A 23,602-nucleotide genomic window follows, 5' to 3' on the forward strand; every position below is an offset into this window, starting at 1 on the left:
TGCTAAGTGAAGACTGGTGGTTTTCCAGTGAAAGTGCACCTTCTAATGGGGGAAGTCGCCCGTTTGCATCTGACCTGTAGACCTGGGGAGATATCAGTTCCAAATCAGACATGATATTTCAACCTGGGTTATGCAAAGAGATACTTATCAGAGATTTGCCTCAATGAGGATTATTTCCAGGAGGAGAGGCTTCTTTCATAGGTTTATTTTTTAGTCCCATAGTGACTGAGCATCAAATTACAGAAGAAAAAAAATCTCTCTGAAAAAACGGACAACTTTTGCATGGTGAAAATGCGGTCAACAAATTTAACAGCGTGACACTCGGGCACACTCTTCGTAAGCCACAGGTTCTATCTAGGGAAGTAGAATATAGTGGATTAAGTGAAAACTCCGAACTAGTTTTTATTGTAGCTCATTCCTTCAACGGGTGAAGGAGCAGAGCTTTAAGAATAGCTGTGGTCCAGCTGTCTGTTTTCAGCTCCTCTCAACTTACTGTTGTCATAAAAATGAGTAGAAGTAGAGGGGATGTTTAAACTTGGATCCAGAGTTGGATCGCAGACATCTTCTAATCTGGATTTGGGGGTTTGCCCATGATCTCTAATGCAAAGGGAATGTTTTGTCATTTATGTTCTTAGCCGAGCTAGTCAGCAGCACTGCTAAAGTGAGTCACAGCAACACTGAGCTTGTGAGTCACTGCTGTGTCCTTTCTGGAAAGACATTAATCCTCTTCTCCCGCTGCTTGGGCTGTTTTGGGAACCACAACCTTAAACACTAAAAAGCACTTTTTTTTTTTAACTGACACACACCAGGACTGAGTTTTGTTTGTGCCACTGAGGAAGTACTTTGTGGCCTCTCTGCTGTTGACTAGACGCTGACACATCTGGCACCCAGGCTCCAGAGGATGGAGAGATCTGGGCATTTGTTTCACTCGTTAGATCTGGGTGTCAAACTTATTTCAGTCGGTGGGTCTTTGGGCTTAATTCAAGAGTTTTTCTTAACCAGCATCTGTTAGATGGCAACACCCCACTCCTCCCTTCCTGTTCGTGCTATTTTAAGAGACTAAAAGTTTAAATAATAACAAAACACTTTAAAATTTTTTTTTTTCCTCTGAGTAACTTGTCCTCAAGAGACTTGGAGGCCCTAAGGTTTCTTCCAGTGACAGGATGTGGTGCAGCCACAAGGAGTCATCTAATAAGTTGCTGCACAGGCAGCCTTGTCAAAAGCTTTTGGGATTACTTGTGGGGCAGGAAGAACTGTGCCCTATTAATGTACTAAATAGTATGGTAACTCTACCTCAAATGTTTATTGGTGTAGCTCCTGGCTTAAAGCTTGACATTTCTGTTTTAAACCAGCAGTTGGTTAGCTGTGGTCTCTTAGAGCCTTTAGGTAGGGTGGGATTCATCTTGCTGAACTTTAGACATCTGCCGGGGCTATCTTTATCTGAGCTAATCTCCCTGGGCTCCCATTACATGGGAGAAAAGAAAGAAATCAAACAGGCATTGCAAGGTATATCTGACATCTGTTAGCTGTCTTAGGAGGACAGGAGTGGCACCTGAGAGGTGCCTGTTTCTCTCAATTTACCATGAAGACGTTTATAGGTAATAGTGTAAATGGCAGGGTCTATACTGGGTCAGGTGAATACCACCTATAGCATTCATTCAATGAACGTTCACTCAAGATAAAATTTTGCCATGAAAACTCCGCTTAACTCAATTTCAGCAACACTCTTCTGGGGCATGGCCTTTGCATGTTTTTGGAACAAATGAGGGGTGTCTTATTTTTATTTTTTAGCCAGCAGAGTTATATATGTGAATTGTCATTTCTTCCCCTTTCTGAAGGGAGGTGGGCACACTTGCCCAGTTGTCCAGCCCTGGGGTGGCTGTACTGATTCACTCAAACTGCACCAGTGTTTCTAACTCTAGCTGTTAAAATAGTCATGAAGATTTTCAAATAATGAATCCATGAAGCTTTTTGTTTCAAGCATCAGAAGATGAACAGTAGGGGGAAGCCTTCAAACCGCGTGGGAGTTCTGAAGAGACTTTCACTCGTAGGCATTCAGGGAAGAGGACTCCTTTTTCCTCGCTCTCTGTAGGTGGTATAGTGTCTCTCTCACTATCCTCAGAGCTCCTTTGACTCAGTCCTTTTGCTATTCTGTATGATTCCCCCTTGTCTTCCTTTCCATGCCTTTCTCTTCAGCCTTTAATTCTGCACCCTGTCCCTTCTGCCCGTGCAGAAAGTGCCAGTAGACCTTCTCAAGGCTTCTGTCTCTGACAAGACCAATGCTTAAAAGGATGACTGTGCACTTCCCATTCTTTAAGTGTAAATGTAAATACACCCTAACCAATACAGCTGCTTTAGCTGAAGGATTGACTTCTGTCTTAAGTCTCAGTAGGGCATCAGAATGTGTGAGCTTCAACAATTTCTGTTCCTAAGACGTGAAGAAATGTGAGGCAGGATCTTCTCTAATGAGAACAATTGGGATTGTAATGTTTTCTTTATATGTTAAAACATGTACCTGGAAACTGTCCAAGTGAAAGTATTTGCATCTTATAACTGTTTTGCCTGTACTTGAACTTTTATAGTTGTACAGTTGTATAGTTCCTGTCATCTTTTCTTATTATAATTTAGTTTGTTGCAGATATGCAAAAGTCTTCAGAGGAAAAACTGGTGCATGCATTGTGTATGAGATCTGAAAGAAATGTGGTGAGGGAGGGGAGATTTTGCTTACTGTGGGAGTTTTTGATTATTGTCATCACAGCGAACACTGATGAAAGATAAAATAGCTTGTATTTTTCTCAACAAATGCATGTCTTATTAAAAATGGAGGTTCCCAAGCAATGGTAAAGCAAAATAACTGTCAGCAACAGTCTTGTTAGCTAGGCTTCCTACTATTAAAGGAAAAAGAAAATATATATCAGTATTATTATTTTAAAAATATTTTCTCTAACATATTAAATATAAGTAGTTTAATACCAGAAAAGGTTCAATATTCTATAATGGTGTCAGGATGATACTTTGCTTAGGTTCCGTGCATCCTCAGCTGATGTGATAGGAGAAATTGGAGGCTAAATATGGTGTCAGGCAAAGACAGGGTATGCCATCAGCCTGAGCAGAGCTCACAAGGCCATGCTTGCTGCCAGAGTTTCATGCAGAATATGCTTTCACATGAAAGCGCGTAAAGGTAGTGTAACAGATGTTAGACTTAAGTTATTAACAACTTGTCACCTCTGAAGACCTGAGGTTGTCCCATCCCACAGAAACACAGGAGTCCACTTCAATTTCTGTGCTGCCCATATGCCTCCATTTCAAAGTTTATTAACTTATTAACTGGTGGAATATGCTCACTCTAATAGTAGGAAGTAGAGCCATGAAAAGTATTTAACTACACCTTGGGTAGTCAAAGCCCACAGTTTTAAAACTGCAAAGCCCCTACTCAGCTGATCCTAGTTCAGGAACTCCTATGAAATGTGAAAGCTCAAAGGATTCTTACACTAAACTTTACAAGCACTCACAGTTGTGTTGTTGATTCCTTGGTCAAATCAGAATTTCACTGGAAACTAAAAGACAAGAACTTCTGCTTGCCCACCTTCTCTTTGGTGCCTGGTTTGAACTGATGTTGTCAGAGCATGGCTCCTTTGCCCGAGTTGATTGCTCAGTACTCAACGCACTCCTGTAGGTGCTAGAAAATTTGGGTTCTGTTCCTATCTCTGTCTGGGAATTTTTAGTGTTAACGATTTAATGTACGAGCCTATCTTGTGAGAAAGGGCTGCATGCTGAAACTAACTTCAAAAGGAAGAATTCCTTATTTTGTCCGGAAGGGAATCATCTCTCTCCTGTGGGTGTCACAGAAGAGAAGCTTCCCTTCAGACAAAAATAAGGCACCGTTCTTTGTAGGAATATGATCTGACAGAGATAGTGGAAGAATTTCTGCAAATTTTTGCTACAGCAACGGCTAAAGCCCAGATCTTAATGGTTTAGTTAACATTCTGCTTCAGAAAAACGTAGGACTTCTGATTTGAAAAGTAAGATTCTTTTAGGACTGGAGGGAAATACTTCCTTCCCTTTTAGAGGCAGCTACAAATTTAGAATTGGCAGCATGTTCTTTAGTGGAAGACCTTTTTCTTTTGAAACCATAAATAACAGCACTAATAAATGTCCAGGCCTGGAAGATGTCTCTGCTGCTGGAATTGCTACTTTCACGAGCAGTGTGAACTGTGAGCTTTGAAATATACTGAGAATTTAAAAAAAAAAAAAAAAAAAAGCTATGCTCTCACTGTAATTCACCTCATCTTCCTCCCTTCGAGAACCTCCCTATTGCTGACAAACAAACAATAAAACTCTGCCAGCAAAATTTGTATCGTTGAGTTTCCTCTCTACTTTGTCTTTTGTATGGGGCGTTTCACTTGTGCCTATGGTTGGGCTCCTTTGTGCAGAAAGATGCTCTGATCTCGTGGCTTATGTGTTGGCTTGGAACCAAGAAAACCTGGATTTTTTTCCCCCTGGAGGTTTCCCAGTCATTGTTTTGGGGAAGTGGTAGCAACAAAAATTAAAAATGACAACTCTAAATGCAGAATAAAATCAGGGTAGAAATTAGTTTTTCTCATCTTTGTTACCAAGCTCTCCTTCAGTGCCTACCCTTTTTCACAAGTAGGAAATATTCCTCATGTTTGTAGCAAGGCTCTGCAGTAATGTTAAGCCAAATTTTTGGTCTTTGAGAGCAGTTTAAATCTGTTTTGAAAGATTATTTCTCACCATGCAAACTCTGATCACAGTGTTCTCTGCGGAAGTCCTTTAGCTGATTTCTCTTCTTATTTTCACATGGAAATGCTCCTGGCATTTACACTGCCTACCAGTGGTGTAGTTGGCATAGCTGAAATTGTAGCAGGAACAGTACCCTTTTCCTACCTCCTAGCCGTGCCTGCTAAACTACATTGTTTTTCCCTTTTAAATATTTAAAGCTTTAATTGTTTTTCAGAGGTTTGCAGATGCTTCTCTTACTTCCCACATAAATTCCAACAGTATGACCAGATGTCTAGTTCATTTCTCTGGACATGCTTTACAGCCCTAATCTGAAAAGTTAACCCTAGCCACAAAAGTATCATGCGCTTGTTGTGTAAATTACTACCACCAGATAGCCAAAACATTATCTCATGCTGGCTGAGACATTATAATGCTTAAAGCTAAAATGCTCCCTTAGGATGGTGAGCAGAGGTCTCTAGGCTTTCTGACTGTACTTTGAGATGGGCAAAGACAAACCTTGCTATGTAAGAGCATGTGTGCGTACACAGTCTAGACAGAGGGCATGTTCGGAACCGGTTACTTAAGACCCATGAAAACTCATCATTTTTATGGAAAGGGCAGGAAATCAAGTGAATCAGCTGAGTGTCTAGCAGTTCAGACTGCTGCCATTCCCTCATGCAGGAAATCTATAGTAGGAGCATAAGCTTATTTGAGACCAAATGCACATTTCTTGATTATTTCAGTGCTGCAAAGATAAGTTAGAAAAAAATCTGCTTCGGTGAAGATATCGACCGTGCAAAATGTTCCTGAAGAAGGAAGAGTTCATATAAATGGCTTTAAGGGGAGGCAGAAGGTGGTCTATTACTATTAATTTTTAAAAAATTTCCTGTATGTGACACTCCTGCTGGCTTCTGTGGGTTTTCTGTCTGGTACAGCGTGGCTAGGAGAATCCAGGAGTCACAGTCAGCTCTTGACTACAAAGGAGAGCAAAAAGTTTATGCTCTGAGAATCCGAATCTAAATTTCACCTCCTTTAATCCTTGTAGTCTGTGTGTTGGGCTGTGGCATGGGAGGCCTGGGTTATGTACCTGTCACTGGCCTGCTAGTCTTTCTTATTTTTTTCATTTATTGGATTTCTTTGTTTGTAAAAGGGAATTTGCTTTATTTGTTTTTTTCCCAAGGCAAGGGTGAGGATAGAAGTTTGATTTTGCGTGCAGAAGTCGTATTTTTGTTTTGTTTTGTTTTCGTAACCACTTCCACATGCAGTCGAGTTTTGTTGCCAGCTACAGTCCATGGTTGGTCTCCTGGGAACCTAGGCTCCTGTTTGTTGTTAAACTCATAATAGTTGGTTATTTTATCTTAATTTTTTGCAAATGTTAATTTATTGGGTTTGAATTTCCACCAATTCTCTTAACCCAGCCATAACTGGGCAACGGAGTAGATACTGATGTGTAAGAAGGGCTGGTCACAACCTCAAATTCCTGTAGTGGGAGAAATGGCCAAGTTTATGGCCACTCACACATTCTTTCTGTGTTGAAATTAAATATCTTGGAATTTTTCACATCCTACAGAGCAGGAATATGAAATTTCAGTTAATTAACGGAAGAAAGATTTTATTCCATAATTTTAAATAGAAAAGGATAAGGCTCCCCATAACGATCACAGCAGGGAGCCTGTGAGCGTAGACACGTTGCTAACTGGGGAGGCTTTCAGGGAGGCCAGCAAGCTAGCAGGAAACCAGGCAGGTTTCCCTAGGAAGTCTGTTTGGTCACTGTTAGAAGACTTGATTCAATCAATCTGTTCCTGCAGAATATTTTTTTTTAGGAATTGATGTTTTCTTATGGAAGAAAACTCTCCTGAAAGATTTTTTACTGGTCTAGAGTTAATAATACGGATTAGTGGGCATGCTTTCAATCCCAGCTGCATTAATGAGAAAGCAGCAGGTACTTTGTAAACATATGTAAATATATATATGTAAATATATTTACAATCTAACCTACATCTAGGCACTCACACAAAATCTCTGAGCTGGGGTCTAAGGATGATCTAGAAGTCTCTCCCTAGAGACTTCCGAGTTGTTAGCTGTGACCTAAAGCTAGCACTGGGATGACTGGGAAACTTCCCTACCTTGCTAAGGAAGACTGTGCGGAAGGGTTGCATCAGACACAGCAGAAGCTAAAGCCTGTGCAACTGTTAATTCTGCCATTCTGAACTGGGCTTGTTAGTATGTGGAAGCTTGCCATGAGCTATTTAGCAATTTTTGTCCAAAGCTGTCATCCTAGAGATGAGAACCCTTCGGGTTCCTCTTTTGGTGATTAAAGCATGTGCTTCCCTCCCGCACCGTGTGCTTAATAAAGCTAGCACCCTAGACCAGGTTCTTCTGCGTGCTCAAAGTAGGTCCCCAGGGATGGGTATATTGCTGGTGGAACCACAGTCCAGATAGGTGGAGGGTTACTATTTGGAACCATGCCAGATGTGAAGGTTTTGTTTTTCATAAGTGGAAGATATCGTCTATTTTCTCTGTTGGGCAAGAAATAAAAGACTATTTTGGTTTCTGAAATTTTATGCATGAAAAGCCATAATGCTCATTGTCCTGGCTGGCAAAAAAACATGTTGAGCCCTCAACTAGGTCTTAGTTTGTATTTTAGCTGAAACACGGCTCCTTTGGAAATACCATGCTCTGTAATGCTGAGCTTCACCAGTGACTCAGTGCTGATTCAGAAGAAAGAGTGCCATTTACTGAATCAGCCACACAGCTGTGGAACAAGCCTATGTTTTCCTTGGCTGTCCCCATCAAAACAGTGACCAGACACATAGATCTACTCAGCTTGTTAGGTAAGATGAGATCATAGCTAAAGAGGCTAGAGTCACATCAGGGCAAATTTGCAATTAGAAAAAAGCCCTCTGTTTGTGGGCTTACTTGTTTATACAGCATGTCAAGGGATATATGATGCAGGGCATGGGGTTTCAGATATCGCTGGATGCTTCTTTTACAATTTTGCAAAGGGAAATCATCATTCACACATCAGAAATGAGAATACACAGGTAAATTTTTGAGTCTTTAAATTGAGCTATTATGCTAATATCCTGTCTGAGTCTCCCTGATTCTGATGTTTTCCCTGCATTAATCCCCTCCCCCATGGTGGGTTTTATTTTTTGTAGATTCTGTTTATTTTCTTAAGTAAGCACTTCAGCATTAACTGAAGCACTTGTCATAGGGAATAGAGGAAGGTACTAGAAGTTACTTCATGACTATATATTACTCACCTTTCCGATATAAAAGTCATATGTTGAATTATGAGAAATGCACAATATGGAAATATTAAATTGGAAGAATGGAATGGTACCAAGAAAGGTAATTTAAAGTTCTACAGAAAAGCAATCTTTTGAGCTCTGCTATTCTGCAAAGTATCCTCTCTGGATGGGTAATTGACAGAAGGTCTAGACCATTTGGCATTTGTCTGAAGAAAGAAGGAACGCATTTGCATGGAGAATGCTCTTTCAGTAGCAGTGTAAATAGCCAGGTCTCTCTCACTGCCAGTGCCTGTGATCACAGCAAAAAGAGAGCTGAATGTTTGCTCCCTATATATTTACAGCCTTGAGAAATTTCCAAAGGGACACTGCTGACCATAGTGTCCATCTGTTTTTAGCACTGGGCTGCCACACAGTGGTCTCCTTTGTAAACCTGGAGAATGGGAGGAAGGGAGAAGAGGGAAGGGGAGTACAAACATGATAACAAGAATGATCAAATACAAACCTCACGAGTCAGTTCACAGTATCTGTTAATTCCTTATCGGCTGAGGAAGCTGAATGTAATTCTGTACAATCTAAACCACAAGAAACAGAAACACAAGGACAAGAAGATTGCTTCTAACAGTTAATCTTCTTATTTCTATTCCTGTCTGCTCTGCTTCACAGTGACATCGCTCTGGAGTCTGTAGAAATAAAGCAACATTAAAAAAAAAGATAGGAAATGCCTCAGTTAACTAATAAAAGGTTCTTTCAATGAATTTATAAAGGAGTTTATATGAAAATAGAAGAGTTTTGTTAAGCCTTTTTTGCATACTAATGCCTGCTTTCTTTCCTTTAATACCTCTTTTATTCTCTCCAAATACAGATAACTGAGATATGAAGATTCTTCCCTGTAGATGAGCTCAGGTTGAGAGGAAAAGTCACAGACTGATGTACTTGAAGTGAAGGGAGGTTTCCTAACCTCCGACTCAAGTCAGTCCAGGGTGGGTGGTTGTTATCGCACCAGTGGTTAATTGGAGTGCAGCTTCTCATTTGCATTGTGTGTCCTGTTGCACACCGCGCTTGCACTTGTCCAGACGTCCTGCGCAGCTGCGAACCCGCACGGCTGTGCAGGGCATTCCTCCCAACCTGCGCCAAGGCGGCTGCCCAGGCTTTTTCCCAGTCTGCCAGAGCCCAGGGCCCCTTCTCATCCAGTTGTCCTATGGTCTCTACAACTGGGTGCTTAGGGATGACATCCCTGAACAGTGTTACTCTTCTTCCCATCTTGGTCTGCCAGAGAGGATGGGCTTTTGACTGCTGGTAGTGAAGGGAAATCTGATTTTCCAGCTTGAGGAGCTTACTGTGCAGAACCTTTTGGGGCTATGTTAAGATGCGAGACAGTCGAGAAATCCTATTTTGATACAGATGTGGGAACTGTGTGACTTAACAAATCACACTATGTAAAAATCTTGCTTGTGGGTCTGGATTTTCTTCCTCCCCTCTATCCCTTCCTTCCTCTCTGCCCACATTACAGGAGAATTGCCACCCACTGCTTGGAAGGAGCAGAAGGGCCCAGGTTCATTCCACCTGGGGGTGCTCTTCAGCTGCTTTGCAGCCTTTTCTGCACAGACTGCAATTTTCTTATCACAAGGATGATGCTGAAGTAAAAACATCGCTGTTAAAGATAGAGCCAGGGAACAAAGCAGATGAACCGAATTGCTTTCATAGTACCTCTCATAATAATAATAATAATAGTTAATTCTTACACAGTTCAAAGGACAGATTTTCAAAGTTGTAATGTTTAAATTTCAGCCAGAGTGCTTTTTTGCACACAAGTTCTGTCTTTGTAGACTATCAGGGAGGGAGGTGGGAATGGAGTCTATTTCATGCCTTAGGATACTGCCTGGATCAGGACTTTGTGCTTCTCATAAAATACGTAATATTTTGCTGCACTGTAGGTTCAGATTTTGATGCCCTTCACTCCTTTATGCCTGTCTCACTCCTTTAAGTCTCATCCTGGTGAAACTGGTTGCAGGTGGTCAACCTTGAGACTGCAGATTTGGCTGGGTCCGCACGTAGCCATCCGTGATAGGCTTCTGTGAGAAATCGTTCTGAGATGTAAAATTTTTAAGGTCTTCAATCTGCTGGTTGGTCACAGCCTAATGTTCTCACATACCAAATATACACTTTAGAGAATCAGGATCCCTTAAGATGAGGATGGTATTTAGGAGGTTCTGACTTCAGTATAGTACTCGCCTCCAGTCAGACTACATATACAGCCACGGTGTGGTTTCGTGGTAGAACTATGCTCAGGCTCAGGGGTTAATGCCTAGTTGGGAAAGAGTGAGGTACGAAAATGAACTCCATCTCTATCTGTAAGAGAAGAATTTTTTAAACCATAAAAAGAGCTTCATGTGAATATATGGCAAGTTTAGATCTATTATTTAATCCTCTGTGATAAAAATGTTCAGTACCTTTTTGTCCTAGGAATAAGCATCCTGTACATTTTGATTTATCATAGTGTAAAATTTCTGGTGTTGTTTACAGTAGGTGGATGTGAAATATATTTCTGTTAAAGCTCTGGGATCTTCATTTTAACACCTGCCTATTAGAGCTACTAGCACAGTGGAGGCTGTTTACTTTGTGAAATTTTAACTTGTTTTGTCATTGTGCTTGTAAGGCTGGTTTTATTTTGTCATAAAATCAAATGTAAACAGAGAAGCATAAATGACCGAAGCAGTCATTGCTGGCAAAATAGTCCCGCATCAGGGCATTTGGACTGAATTTAATTCATTGCCAGTTAATATGAACTTCTTGTCATTGATTTTGTTACTGAGCAAAAAGGTCGCAAACAATCAAATAAGTACTTAAGTAAACACCTTTCCTCTCCCTACCCCAGGCTCAGCTTAAGTCAAGCACCTTTCACCCCTCCTTTCTAGTCTCTACATCCCCTGTTTTCACTGTGGGATGCACTCAGTCCATCCCGGTTCCTCCAGTGAGGCAAAGGGCGATGCAGCAGGGTTGGAGTCATACCTGTAATGATGTCTTTCGGCTGCTTTTTGCTTCTTCAGCTTTCCTGCTGCTCTGCTCTAGTGTCTCTGTCCTAGTGTGGGTCACCCATGCGCTGCAGTTCCTCATGGGTATCCACACTTAGGGTAAGAAGAAATTAAGGCAAATAACTCTTACTGATCGGTATCCATTGAAACAAAATCCTGGAAAGAACAGAGGCCAGGTGAGGGAGAGACAGAAAATTGAAACCATCTAAAAAATGGCTAGCTGAGCAGCAGCTTTGCTAGAGTATTCAATAAAAGCAGCCACATTCTGTAACCTAATACATATCTTTTGCAGAATATTTATTTGAGAAATAGATTATAGGTCAATTTTAAAAGGAAAAGTCCATACAGAGGAAGTATGTACGCTGAGGATCCCAAAGTCAATATTCAAGTCAATGAGGCACTTAGGAGCCCTGCTCATGAAAATCCGATAAAATTAGCCAGAAGAGAGTTTTGTCACAAAAATCTGACAAATGCAGTCTGTGAAACTTCTGCTGAAGTAGTATCTTTTCTGTGAAATTTCATGAAGAATTTTTTCAAAAATACTCCCATTTCAGAAAATGTTTCAAAAAAGAAGGTGCAAAAATAAATGTCCTGTTTGAATTTGATTTTATCTTTTATATATATTATGTCAGTAAAAATATGATGACACGTTCAGCACATAGAAAGAACTTCTGAGTAGAAGAGAGCAAAATCTTCAGTGTGTTCTGAATTGCTACTGTTCTTAAGGATTTTAAAACAGAATATACAATGGGATATTATATGAATTAACATGACATATTCAGTTTATGGCATATTGTGAAATAGTATGAAATAGTACAAGAACCTCAAGATATAAAAATGATTTAAAATCCTTCCAAAGAACATCTGAACATTCCTAGATACTCCCCTTGTAACAAAAAAATTTCAAAGTTTGTATTCCATAGAGACAATCTGAAAATACTCTCTTTGGTTCTCTTTCAGAAGAAAGCGCCGTTAAAAAAGTTGGAATTTGGCATGAAATAAATTCCAAATTCTGAGTACCTTCAAGTCAAAGTCTGAGGGAGAGCCAGGGGAATATGGTTGTCTCAGAATTTAGTGTCCTGCTGGAAAACAGGAATTGAGTTCCGAAATCATTAGGCACCAAAAACAGAATTGTTGTTAGGCTGAAAAAGAAACAGGAAAAGTTTCACTGTGAGGAACTGAAACATCCCTGATTGTATTGTCTTAACATGGCTTCTGAAAACAGAGCAGATCCTGTTGCTCAGATCTGGAGCCCAGAGTTTTTAGTAGAGTATTGGTGGCAAACAGAAGTTATGACTGGAATTATGACATGTCTAAGTCTTACTGGCTGAGAAGGGAGGGTGCTTGCATGGGAACACTGCTATCCCAAGTGCTTTATGCCCCTCTCAGCTTCCCCTGCAAGCAGCAGCTGCTTCACGGGAGTGATCTTAGAATAAGGTTTGACGAACATCTGCCAGATATGGTCTGAGTGCATGGACGCTAGCTGATCTCTGGAGGTTCCCCCAGCCCTACATTTCTAGACTCTATTGCATGTATGTAGTGGCATGGGTAGTCAACAACCTGTGGGAGCACCTCAGTGACACGTTGTCCTGTGGTGCCTGTTACTGAATGATGCTGGGGGCCCCTTCCAGTCCTGTGCTTCTATGTTTTTGTTGGAAACTTGATCCTTCAGACTGTCTCTTCATTAGTATTGGAGGATGTTGTCTCCAATTTTGCTAATTTATTTTCTCCTCAGTAATTTTTCTCCAGATACCCGCTCTGCAAATGCAAAGATTTCTCAAATATACCCTGTCTGCAGTTCTTTGGCAGAATATGCTGATAGTGGTTTCTGTTCTCCTCTCAGCAAGCTGCCTCCTGGAGTTGGGATTTGAGGCTTACAAGAAAACAAACCACAAAACAACCTGTAGGTGAAGGTAAACGCAAAGCTAAGTAGCACTAACTTAAGTGTGCTGTTAAATTTATACTTCAGCTTAGAACAACAGTAAGAGCAATGCCATTTAAAGTAGCATTAGTCTACCTGATACTGTGGAAGGTCAGATGTTATTTACATGCTACTGGGGAGAGAATTTTTCTTGTGTCTCATGCAATTCAGCTCAATGCTAATTGAAACTACTTTTATGAAGTCCGTAATGAGATGGGTGTTTGTATTCCTGACTGAAAAAACTGAGAAACAACGACCCTGTGGCTGTTTGTGACTGTCCTTCTGCTGAGATGTGCTAGTTGAAGTGTGGGTTTGGTTCTGATTTTCAGTAGATTGGGAGAACGAATATTATTTGCATGGCAGCAAAGTAGGAACTGTCATGCAGTCAAGAGCTGCCTCTCACCTGAGGTGTGGTGACTGCTCGCTGAGGAAGAGTGGCTTTTTAAACCTCCGTTAACAGTGCAATAAAAGATTAAGTGATTGTGCCCTGACTTTTGCAGCTGAGCTGGTGGTGAATAATGCTGCAAACAAATACCGAATCTTATTCTTCCATGCTGTCCTTCCTCAGAATCTGCCCTTCAGGTACTCTTAGGCAGTAATTTGTGCAAATTTGAGGAGGTAATGTAGTCAGAGGCATTTGTTTTTCTAAGCAATATATTTTCCTTGCACTTTTTATTGTACCTATAACGACTTTTTATGATACCCAGCTTCTTTGTTCAGCTAGAAATTGGGCTATTCTAGATGTAATTTTGAGAAATATGACTTAAAAAATTTTAACTGCCACCACAATTTAGTAGCATTCAGTGTCGGCAGTATTTGGTGTGTCGCAAAATCTTCCTTTGGTGAATTTTACTCAGTCTAACTAACGTCTGTGTCGCATCCCCAGCCACTTTGCCATCAGTCACACTGATTTAATCAATTTGGAAATGATGGGAATGCTAGAGAAGTAGTATATCAAACCAAGCTAAAGTGAAAGTGGAGCTCTGAACTGGATGTAACATCTATAAAGATTTCCTACATCATAGTTATTGGCTTTTCATGATCCTTGTGAATTTGGAGATATTGGCATGTGATTTTTAGCTTGTTCAAACTGAAGGAGGAATGTCACCTACTTGATTTAACTCAACACATTTCTGAATGAGAAAATGTAAGTATTAACTAATGATCTTGGATTCTTTTGTTTATACAATGTGGTCTTGTTGCCTGCTGCCTAGATACTACCCTTTGTGATACTACTTTTTATAGCAAGAACAATACTTTTAGCAATGTTGTTGCTCCCACCTCCCTCTTTGTGCCCCGAAGATCATGCCTGATTTAGTGCAGCGAATGGCTCCAGAGAAATACGCTTCTGAGAATTTCAGCAGTGGGCCTTTTGCAGTGGTTGAAAATGGGGCTGATAACTGTGTTTCATCCAGGGGTAAAATGCATGAGGACAAGCCCCATTTTAATGGGGTGGACGTCATTATGAATGCAGACATCCTAAGGGCCCTAACTGAAGTATGTAAATCATCTCATCACATCTTTTGATTTAAAGCCTTAATCATCATTGTTCCTACATAGTCCCCCTCTCTGGGAGGGGTGAAGGCTTTAAGGACTGCAGGGCAAGGGCGACCTTGCATACCTCCCCTCCCAGCAGTGAGGCAGTCTGGGGCTCGTTCTGGCTGGGGCAGGTCTTTGCACGTTGGGGAGCTGTGTGCAATTGGGAAATGGCTCCCTCATGTACATAAGTAAAGGGAAGGCTGGAACTACCTTTTTGTTGGAGCATGTATTTGTTTGAAATGACGCTGCTCTCTTCTATTTTGCTGCAATTCGTTATTGCTACTGGATATTTGCCCTTGAGCAATCCAGCAATTTGACTAGATTAGGGAATAGAGAGGTGATTTACATGTAATAGTGTACATGAAAGAACTCTCTTTCAAAGCCAATATAGGGGGTCTTCAAGTGGGACTTCTGCACTCCCTAGAAAGTTGGTCCTGCCCCAGTGAGGAAACGCAGGTGCGTACAAGAGTAAGTGATTTCCGTCTTTGATCACGAGCTGATCATGAGGTGCTGAAAAACTTATAAAAAGGGATGGTGCAAGTCCTTTTAGGACTGGCATTTTAGAATTGATGAGAACCACATTGCTTTGCCATCCTGGGAAAGCAGGATGCAATGTTTCTTTTTTTTCGCCCTTAACCAAGGAACTGTATTTGTTAAACAGCTCACAGACTGAATGGTTTTGCCTTCTGTGAGTAAAAAACATAAGCAGGATGGGATGGGGGGGGTTCTGATTAATTTGTAGTGAAGGATAGGGTTAAAAATGGGTATTCGGGCCCTTGTTTGCTGCCGTTTAGGAGGCGTTACACTGGTCTCTTCAACAGGAATGAGAGAAGCACAGGCGTGAACTCCTTTGAACGCAGCCTTTATTTGTGGAGGCAGCCAGAGAAGTTAAATAAAGGCTAGGATTTATATAGTCAGGAAAATAGATTGTGTATGTTAGCATATATAAAACAAAAAGGAAAGAAAGGAGAGCCATGTGATAGTGAAAAAGTAAGATGAAAAGATGTCTCTGTAAAAGACAGCCTCTTTTTTAGTTCCGTAAAAATACACTAAGTAGGCACAGTGTTGCTTGCTCTCCTGATTTCATGCAATATATATGGTGCCACAGCTTATCCGCTGGTGTTATGTGATTGTGCATTTTAGCTTGTTTTTATATAAATAAAAAATAAACACTCAACATTTTTTAGAAATATGAATTATAAAGACTCAAAATTAAACAGCTAATAAAAATAGCCCACTTTTCTCCCCAAATTGTCTTTGCAGTCCGTGCCCTCTTCTAGAGGAAGCTGCTCTCCGTCACCGACCTTGGGGAGGCGCTGTAAGTGCCAAGAGTGGGATGCTCTTCTCATGTTTGTTTTACGCTGAGACAATTCCTTTGGTTTCAGTGATATTTCTCCTCACTTCCCACGGTGTAAGTGAGATAAGAACTGGGACCAGTATCCAGCCGCAGAATGGTGACAAAGAGTCTGATTGCTTGTAGTTAGTCAATATAATGACACTATATCTTATGTATTTCTCTCTCATGCAGTACCATCTAATGTGGGAACATGGGAGAGAAAAAAAAAAAAAGGCCCTCAGGTAGGAAAGTGAAGTTTCACATTTCATACTGCTTCTGAAGTTTCCTGGTGTTCTGTTGGCACTGGAAAGATGATTTGCTATTCTGCTGTTTTTAAATGTAAGACTAAAAATAATATTAGCACTGAGCCATTACATTAATTAGTTAAATATTTAATTGTTTCTAGTTGCAGTTTCAGCTGATGCAAAATAAAGGGATTTAGATCCAGCTATGCATAATTATTTATAGATTTGGGAGTGAGGAAGGTTTCTACCTGGATCTGTGTTTCTAACTGGATGCATTTTACAAGAACCTGATTTACAGGGAAAAGATGATGACAGCAGACTTCTTTAAGCTTTTTCCATTTTGGAACCCTAAATCACTAATTGCTTGTCAGTCTTGCCTGTTGATTTCTTTTAGCCTTTTATTGAAGGAAATATAAAATAACTCAAGTACAATGTGCTTTAGTGTTTTTAAATGATTGTACTACTGCACTTAATTCATAAGAAATTGAGGTAAATAGCTCATACGGATCAACATTCATTGAAATAAATTCCTGGAAGGAAGACGTGAAGGAGAGACAGAAAATTGAAACTATCTAAAAAGTGACTTGCTGGGCAGCTGCTTTCCCAGAAGCATTTATTCAGTAAAAGCAGTCTCAATCTACAACCTAGTATGTGTCTCTTACAGGTTTTTTATACAGAAAATAGAAAATTGATTAAATTAATTTTAAAAGGAAAATTAATTAATAAAAAAAGAAAATTAATTTTAAAAGGAAAAGTCCATACAGAGGAAGTTACAGTCTGCTCTTACATCCTTCGTATGTGACAACCTCTTCTTTTGGCCTCCAAAATTTTGCTCATCTTGCAACATGTTTGGCAGATGGGCAACTGTAATTCTGGGAGCAGGGGGGAATCCTCTGGTGCTCAAGTGATTGCACTGTGTTGTGTGATTCCAGCATTCAGTGATGCAGGGTAGTTTTATGCTGAAGAAGCACATACAAAGTATGTGTGTAGCTAAGAAGTTTTACTGCTTACAGGTGGAGGAATAATGCTATGTTTTTAACAGTACTGAAGATAGCTGAGACATCAGTTCATTATCTAGTTCTAAATACTTAAATAGTATCACAGCATATGATGCTTTTTTATATATTACAGAAAAAGCACCAAAGCACATAGCACCTTTCTTCAGTATTTTAAATTTCCTTACTGATTTTTTTAAAAGGTGAACTGAACTGAGCTGTATCTTTGAGTAATATAGCTAATTAAGTTATTCCTAAAGTGTCTTCTCACTCCAGATATATGCTACATTCAATAAGCTCACAGTGGATTCTTGAAATAAATGAAGTAAGGTTCTAGCATCTACCTGCTGAATCACTGTGCACTGCCAGCTAGCTCTACCATTTTGTTATTCATATATTACTTTGCTTTTCTTATTGTGATCTTGTCGTTTTCCAGAGTAAATTGTAGGTGTCTGAAGTTTAGAAACCTCATCACTGCATGTTGATACGCAAGAAAATTTAGGCGAGAACCAGCATAAGTGGGCATTTTAGGACCTCATTGCTGCTGTATTATTGAATAAAAAAACTTTGACATCTTTAATAAATTCAGACTGTCTGAAGACTGAAAATAGCTTGTTTGTTTACACTGCAGGAACATTACAGAGGCTGTCTGTTCCAAAATTCAGGGTACAAATTGTTTTTCAGCTAAGGGTCAAGAGGAAAATACCCTCTTTTTCCCCTCTCCACATCCTGCAGGACACTATAGAACAATTAGGTTCATTGGGAGGGGGGTTAATCCTTTCACGGAAACATCTGGAAGTGGTAAATATCTGAAGCAGGAGACCCTCTTAGAACAGAATATTAGGGATTTCCACAGTGGAACAAACCATCTTTTATATTCTTTCCTCTCAACTGTTCTCAGCTGTTTGTGAAAACAAAGATTTTAAGATCTGAAGCAAAAAGTGTGCCTGTGCTAAAGGGGAGATTAGAAGTAAAGACTTCAGCCAAAATGGATATTATGGACCAGACAAGGGATTTGTTTATTCTGGGTGGGATGAAAGAAGAAAATATGTAACAAAGAGTATGAGACCCCTTGGTCTCTCAGATACTTAGGAGTAACACTGGCAATGGCAAAATAGAGCTGAAATTTATCCTAGAAAGTTAAAAAGGAGGGGAGGAAAGGAGTTGGTGTGTCTCTGGAAAGAGGCTTCCATAAATGGAAGTTACAAGTGATGAAGCTAGTACTGGGTAAATATTTGTTACTTACTTGGAACGAACACTTTTTTGTCTTTATTCCTCTGTAACGGATTTCAAAATGCGTGTAACAGATATGCATTTAAAAGTGCTAAATTTTTCTTGACCCTCATATTTCCTGGTTGAGAAGTTATTTTACAGAGGAAAGCCCAGTACTTCTCAAATCTCAAGCAAAGCAGAACTGTATATGAAAAACTCCCTTGGTATGGTAATTTTACATGGATTATTTGACATGTGCTCATTGAGATTTCTGCATGCTTCTCTGATTAGTCTGAAAAGCAGAGATTGATTATGTGGTAACACTCCCTTCCAGTAGAGAATAATTAGTCTTTGTAGAGATATACCCAATATGATGATTTTCCTGTTGGAAAATGATTTATCTTGATGTCTTTTCAAGGGCAAGTGGTAAGAAACAGAGTCTGTCTCAGCTGATGTTCTGAACTAACTGAAACCTGCATACCAGACTTAGGGAATTTATTAAATGCGACTTGTGAGGTATATACTACACATCTAAGCTTCCTGCGTATCTCCTGCCAAAAGCAATTTCAGCTGGAGAACTTCATTTCAAAGACTTCCCTCCCATTCTTCTTTTTAGTATATCTGTATTCTACAGTGGTATTATTTTGTAAATATATATATATGTATGTATGTATTTCAGCACAAACTAAAACTGAACTGACCGCACTGGAAAAGCTAGACTTTTGTTTATGCATCTATTAAAAGCCTTTTTTCTCCAAGAAGTTATGAATTTGATCTCTGCTGAAATTCACTGTATGTGAAGCCACGGTATGTGGCTTCAGTGGTAAAGTGACTTGATTTACTTTAGCTTTGTTAAATAGCATTTTATTTTCATTGAAATTGTAGTACTGGATGTAGCCTGATTCTTTCTAAGAATATCCCGCCCTCTAACTTCTATCAGCCTATTTATTATAAATTACTGTCTATTATCAAATTCAGCTGTTAAAATTTAAAAAATGCCAAAGAGGATTTTTTTTAATGTGTAAGGTAAATATTGCGACAGCTCTCTTACCCCAGCTATCTCCGTAATTCTTCTTATGGGATACCTTATTAGTGAGATTTTTTTTCTTCCTCTAGATTTGATTTCATGAACATAGGGCTGCCTGGGTGTTTGACAGGATATAGCTGCTAAGTGGCTGGGCTTAATCCTATTAACTTGGGCACAATGCCAGGCTGTAGATATACCACCTCTGGATGGGAGCTGAGTAGGGGCAGGGCAAGAAAGTCGGTGCCTATCTTTAAAAGACCATGAGGACATGAACACCATCTTCTCCTGAACATCTACTGTGAGATCCTGTGTAGTGCAGGCCACATGGTGTCAGTTGTGACTTCTGCAGTGAGTATAGACATTTCTGTCTGATTATTGACAAGGCTTTTGTGAACCTCTTTGGCCAAAGCTCCAGGAAGGATATTTGCTTGAGGTACAGCTGTAAGACTTGACTAATATCCAGTTACATAAGACTACAGTCTGTCTCTTTCTTCTAGAAGCGTTGCTTAAAGCATTCCAAGAAAGAAAAATAATTTTCTAAAGGGTTATCTGATCCTCCGAAGACCAACTGGTGTGGTATCAGTAAAGGGTGGTTAACTGTAATTACTTCTTACCCGTTCAGTAGAGTATGAAGTCATATCTCTGTTTATCAGCCACTTTCATAAAAAGTATAAGGACAGAAGCAAGCTGTAATATTGCAATGAAGTACATGTGTTCCTATTTCTATGCCTGTGAGAAGTCCTACTGAAACTGAAGAGTATTTTATATTTTTAGAGATAGGGCAAGTCTCCGTACACATTTACAGAACCAATTTGTCTATTTCCAGATATGATCCTGTTAGCTGTGATAGAGATGCTTGTACCCACTTGCAAGAAATCTGGTCGTTTCAACCTCGCTAAAGAAATAGGAAAGGAATTCAGAATAAAGCAAACAAAGCAACTGAAAGAATACAACTCCTATTTCAAAAGAGTAGCCAAAAGTAAATTCCTGTTCTGACCAAAGTATTCTGACCCAGTCAGTCTGAATCTGTGGGGCAAGGAAGGATGCTGAGAACTAAAACCTGCAGTAACTGAAAACCAGGAGTAGCTAATAAAACATAGTTATTGGCTGTGGTTTGTTACAATGTCCTAATGCACAAAAGGCTAATCTGATGAGCTAACATTGCTTCGGAAACCATCTGTGATCTTTTTACATTCCCACTAACACTTTGCAGTACTTAGTTAATAATTAAGAATTCCTCTGGTTTTCACTGTCTTTCTATGAACCATTTGGTTTTAATGTGGACACCTTAGGTAGGACTGTATGATTCCACTGGAATCAGCAAATTAACTAGACCATTTAATCTTCACAGCCACATTTACATGGCTATCGGAACCTGCGGTACAGGCATTTTGAATGTTAATTGGAGACTTATAAAAATGAGGTTCCTCTTACTTTTGTAAAGGTCAGCAAAATAAATGGTACAATTTATATCACTTGAAAAAATGAAAATTGTTTTAAAAAGTGTCAGAAGTGAAAAAACAGCATGGAAGTGAATAAACATGTGAAGGAATTAAGTGGAAAGGATATAGAATTTGGTCTGGGGGTGGGATAAGTGACTAGTGGGATCTGTATAAGGAAATCTATTGAAAATGGGGAAGTGCATCTAGACTAGGAAAGTTAATTCTAAATAGACAACTACTCTGTGATATTTTATTTTTTATCTTTACAGCATATGTGGTTGTTGGTCAATCAGCGTTTTTTATGAGTAACAGTATATGTTAGACACGCTAAACAATCTGTTTGTGAGACACAAATAAAGTAAACCCTATAACTATACTCTGAAGGTAAAATATGTTGCTATATTGATAGCTGCAAAGCACTGAAATCCCACCACTTTTGAATTAGCGATAAAATAGGTGGTTTTTGGCAGCTGTGTAAAATAATGAAATGTAAGATGAGTTGAATTATTATTTAAGTCTCTATTTCAAAGTAATTTACCATTTTTTTTTTTTAATATGAAAGAAGAACTTTTCTCTGCTAGTCTTCTGACAAATCCCTTTGAATGTTACATTTTCTGTTGGTTTCCTATTTTAAAGTTTTTAAAATTCTTGCTTGAAATGTTAGTTCCCTGGTCTTCTATGCAACTGCTTTCCTGCCACTTATCTCCCATGCTTTTCCCCAGATGCAGCAGCATTTCTAGATCAGCTGTCCTTTGTGAAGGCAAACACAGCACTGCTGTAGGCAGCAGAGCTGGCTTCTTGTGTGGGAGGACATATTGCAACAGTTTATTAAAGCAATTTCCATTTCTCATCTAAGGGAGTTCCAGTGATTAACTGGGCTCAGTCTAGCTGTCTGTGTATTCAGAGTCCTGCATTTAGTCAAAGTGCTCTTAACCAGAACCGTCATTGGATTTTCTTGCTTATTTGAAATCTAAGACTTTGAGACTATCTGCTCTAAATGAATCTTCAGATATTATCATTGCTAAAATGTTCGCGAGGGATTCCACTCAAGGTTGGAGTCTCCTTACTCTACATTCTGCAAAAATGTAGATAAAAAAATATTCTGCCCAAAAGAATGACATGGGTAAGAGACAAAGTAAACAGAAGCACCTGGAAGGGAAGAAACTTGGTTGCAGTCATACAGTGAATCAGTCATCGGTAGTTCTGGTGAGCAATCAAACCTCAAGATCTCTTGAGCTTTGTGTACTTTATTCCTACAATAAATGCAGTAGTGATTTGAAATGGTATCCACAATGCCAGAAATCCCCTCTCTATTTTGTGGTGTTAGACCAGAGCTGGAACTACCCCTTTTGCCATATCAAGAGATCTTGCTGATCTGCTGCAGTTCACAGAGTCTGTCACCTGCCCCTCTTCCTTCACCTACGCTGTGATCTAGGCAAGGTGTGAAAGAATAGACCATTTTTTACCTCACATCAATTGCTATTTATCATGTCCAGAGCAGAAAAAAAGTGGTGAGATGCTTTACAACAGCCTAATTTTTTAGAGATTGTAACTCTTTCACAAACCAGGAATCTGATCCATTTTCTTTAATAATGAATGGAGCCAACTATAAAACAGTTTACTTTGTGTCACAGATGGGTAAGAGGAGTAGAAACAGTGGAAACCACAGATGTGCTGTGTCTTTATACTGCCTTTTCATCTGGTTTCCAGTTACCTTGCTGCATACTTGCTTCTTAACCCATCTTGTTGTCTTCCGTGGTGGTGTTTTGAAGAACTACGGAACACCTTTAAGTAGGAGGCCTCCACCAAGGTGAAACGAGTGCAGCAATAGAAGAAATACCACCCAAACTGCCTCCTGTTGAGACTTACAAATCCTGCTGCCTTTAGCTCTGCTGTATTCCCTTATCTTTCATACTTGGCACCCTCTCTCTCCCTTAATTATGTGGGAAAAAAATGCCTAGTGTGCTGACTGCCAGCCCGGGAACCTTTACGTGCTCCCGTGCTGTGTGCCAGAGGCGTGCTGTCAGCCACGGTGGTCAATACACTACTCACTTTATAGGTAGTCCAAAAAGGGCTTTCTATCACCTCCAGGAGTTCCTGTGGCTCAGTAGGAACACTGCTTTACCCACGCTCCTGACAGTTCAGCCGTTACAAGCTAAAAACAACAATTTTCCATAAAACAATTGAAACAGAATTTGTGGCCCGCTGTATGTTAGTGGGAATCTTCATGCACCATCTATAGTATATAGATTATATTATTCCCATGAGCATTTTAACATTTCTGGAAACAATGCAACAGTAATAACAAACTAACTCGTAATTAAACAGGTTTTGTATTGTCTGGGCTCATTAGCCTCACAGCAGTTGAAGCGGAATAAGGCAGCTGCTTCTAGTTTCTTTATTAAATCTGTAATAATCATTTTAACTTATGTAATCACAATAGACTTAGTATTGTGCTGTTTTGTCATACCAATTGACTAGTTCTCTTTTACAAATAATCTTTCTCTGGCAGTGATCTGCATTTTTTATGTTAGTATAAGGCTCCACCTGCAGTAGTGAATACAGTCAGTCATTTTTCAATATAGAAGTGATGAATTTTGAATTTAGCAGCACTTAAAGGTCCAAATTAGGATCAAAGCCCTGTTGTGTAAAAATGCACAGTAAGGGAAAGTTTGAAAGGGAAATCTGACTTGTCTAAGTAAATGAGAATACTTAGGAGGTGAAATAGCGATGCGGAGATGGAAAGGCTTTTGTCAAGGTCATGTCTCAAGACAGTAGAAGAGAGAAGAATTTGAAACCTTTGTCCTCATTCAGTGTCTTATCCAGAAACCCTGTTGTTTTCTGTAATTAAACTAGTAA

General features: G+C 39.6%; 1 long non-coding RNA gene across 5 annotated transcripts in view; it reads left to right on the forward strand.

The window, feature by feature from the left end:
- LOC104147124 (uncharacterized) overlaps nucleotides 1–23,602 on the forward strand; it is a 139,376-nt gene that overhangs the window by 12,082 nt on the left and 103,692 nt on the right. The gene's annotated exons all lie outside the window — the stretch shown is intronic.

The sequence above is a fragment of the Struthio camelus genome, chromosome 1 (assembly GCF_040807025.1).
Source record: "Struthio camelus isolate bStrCam1 chromosome 1, bStrCam1.hap1, whole genome shotgun sequence".
In the NCBI taxonomy this organism is placed as follows: domain Eukaryota; kingdom Metazoa; phylum Chordata; class Aves; order Struthioniformes; family Struthionidae; genus Struthio; species Struthio camelus.